Source organism: Zingiber officinale, chromosome 8B (genome assembly GCF_018446385.1).
Source record: "Zingiber officinale cultivar Zhangliang chromosome 8B, Zo_v1.1, whole genome shotgun sequence".
Classification (NCBI taxonomy): Eukaryota; Viridiplantae; Streptophyta; class Magnoliopsida; order Zingiberales; family Zingiberaceae; genus Zingiber; species Zingiber officinale.
Window position 1 is genome coordinate 105,386,292 of NC_056001.1, and position 2,765 is coordinate 105,389,056.

A 2,765-nucleotide genomic window follows, 5' to 3' on the forward strand; every position below is an offset into this window, starting at 1 on the left:
TTTCATCGTAGATGTCTGTAATTTTTTCGGTGTGTCGCTCGGCAGTTTAGTACCCAATACCTTCCGTCTCCTCTGCGGTGTTGTCGTTTTGTTTAAGATTCACAACATCCCCCTCCGACCGGAGGTCTTCTTTTATTTCTATTACCCCAAGCAAGCCGAGCCGGGCACCTTCATGTTCCAAGCTCGGCCCGGCTTGGTCTTTTTCAACAAACTTCCTACTTCCAATAAACATTGGAAGGATTATTTTTTCTACATCCGTATGCCCAATCAGGTAAACTTCCCGACCCAGTGGCAGGTCAGTCTGCCCCCCACTCCCGAGTTGAAGAAGTTCAAGACCCGACCGGACTACCTCCACGCTACAAATATACTGGCCGATCTGCGACTTGACATCAACAAACTTCTCCACGAGGGAGTGATGTACATCTTCGGGCTGGGTCCTATACGGACCCCTCTTCCGGCCGGCTTCGGTAAGAACTTTGGTTGGGCATTTGCTTTGATTTCTAACTGATTTCTTTTCCTTTCTTTGCAGCGGACATCGTTATGGATTCGGTCATGACCGGTGTTTTGAAGAAGAAGGCGGCTGCTCTGGAAGCCGCGGCGGCCAGAAAAATGGAAGCTTTGGGTATCCAGCCGGTCGGATCCTGGAGAATCAACTGCCCCCGAGGAAGGTTCCGCTCGGGAGGAGGAGCAGCCCTTACAAAAGAGGCGTCGAGTGGAGACTCCCCTGCGGTCGGCAACCTCCGCGGTCCAACCATCCGAGCGGGTCACTGCAAGTGCTCGGGGCAAGGCGCCAGAGACCGAAACCATCTCGTCCGACCGGACGCCTTCGGATTGGGACGAGCCAGCTGCTCCAGTGGAGGCTATTCCAATCAGCACCCTTTTGCCCGCTCGCCATTCAGCCCAGCGCTCGACCATTCATTCCCAGTTTTCTACGCCGGCTTCTGATCATACCCCTCGAAATTTGGCAAACAGCCATATGCAGCAGGCCACAGGGGTAAGTTTGTAATCTACCAACTTTGGTGTTCATTCTTTCCGATCGGCCGCTAATAACTATAATTTTCTTTTGCCAGAGATGGGTGGAGGAAATTGCGGTTTCCAACCGCTTGGCCTTGGTGGATGAAGAGCTACGGCAGCTGTTGGTCGTCCGGCCTTGTGGCCCTTCCTATTCCGCAAAGGAGTGAAAGCTCAAACTCTGGCGGCGAATCAAGTCTTGACACGAAAATAGCCCCGCCACCACTCGGAAGAATACGGCTATCTCCGATCGGAGAAGAAGCGTTGAGGCTCGGGGCAAGATAAAGGAGTTGTGGGCTCGGCGGGGAAAAGCTTAAGAATCAGCAGGCCCTCCAGGGCTCCGGCTTTCAAAGAATATCAGGATGCCAAGCCGAGCCGAGTCGCCGCTCTACGACAGAGCTACATCCGATCGCCCGAATTCTCGGAGAAAATCTGCGAGCGGATGTACACAGCTTTCGACCTGGCCATGACTGCCACTATGACCTATCTAAAGTCGAAGGACCTTCTTCCGGAGTCCACCAATATTCCGGCCGGCGATCAGGTGGCGCTCCTAGATAACATCCCCAAGACCCTCTACGATTATATCGAGTAATTTTTGTAATTTGGCCACTCGGCTAAATATGATCCCTTTTGTACTTAGGCCGCCCGGCCTGAGATTTTATTTTTAATGCAATGCTTTCCTTTCGCGCACTCTATCTTGTCCTTTTGCTAATTAATATGTGTGTTGCCCGCTCGCCTATTATCACACCTCTGGCATTCGAAAGGCCCTTCCGCTCGGGCAAATATTCCGGACGCGTAACATTCCACTTTGCTAGCAAGGATCGCTTGCTATAAGCCGACAAGAACCTTTGGGCCTTGAGCCGAGCGGAACGTAGAGTCGGTCGAACGATATTGGCGGAGAATTTCTCGTTTATAGACGCCGGCTCGTCTCTCGATATTTAACGTCGGAGCTCGACGGTCTTCCGCTCGGACGTTTATAGACGCCGGCTCGTCTCTCGATATTTAACGTCGGAGCTCGACGGTCTTCCGCTCGGACGTTTATAGACGCCGGCTCGTCTCTCGATATTTAACGTCGGAGCTCGACGGTCTTCCGGGCGGAGGCGGCTCGTGTCTCGATATTTAACGTTGGAGCTCGGCGGTCTTCCGCTCGGACGTTTATAGACGCCGCTCGTCTCTCGATATGTCGGAGCTCGGCGGTCTTCCGCTCGGGCGTTTATAAACGCCGCTTGTCTCTTGATATTTAACGTCGAAGCTCGACGGTCTTCCGCTCGGAGGGTTTATAGACGCCGGCTCGTCTCTCGATATTTAACGTCGGAGCTCGACGGTCTTCCGCTCGGACGTTTATAGACGCCGGCTCGTCTCTCGATATTTAACGTCGGAGCTCGACGGCCTTTACGGCTAACTTCGATACTGCCGATCGGCGGAACCCTTGGCCATCCTTTGAATTAATTTCGCTTCCTGCATTACAAGGACACGGGCGACTAGCATATACACAAGAATGAGTTACATTTGTGCACCTTTCATCCAGCTCAATAAGGCTGGAGATGATTTGCACTCCACGGTCGATCCAGCTGCCGTCCGTCTTCATCTTCCAAATAATATGCGCCCGAGCGGAGCTTTTCAATAACCTTGAAGGGGCCCGCCCACGGTGCCTCCAGTTTGCCGACGTCGCCGACCGGCTTGACTTTCTTCCAGACAAGATCACCGACTGCTGCCAGTACGCCATCAGCCGAACGGACGCCTTGGCTCGCTCC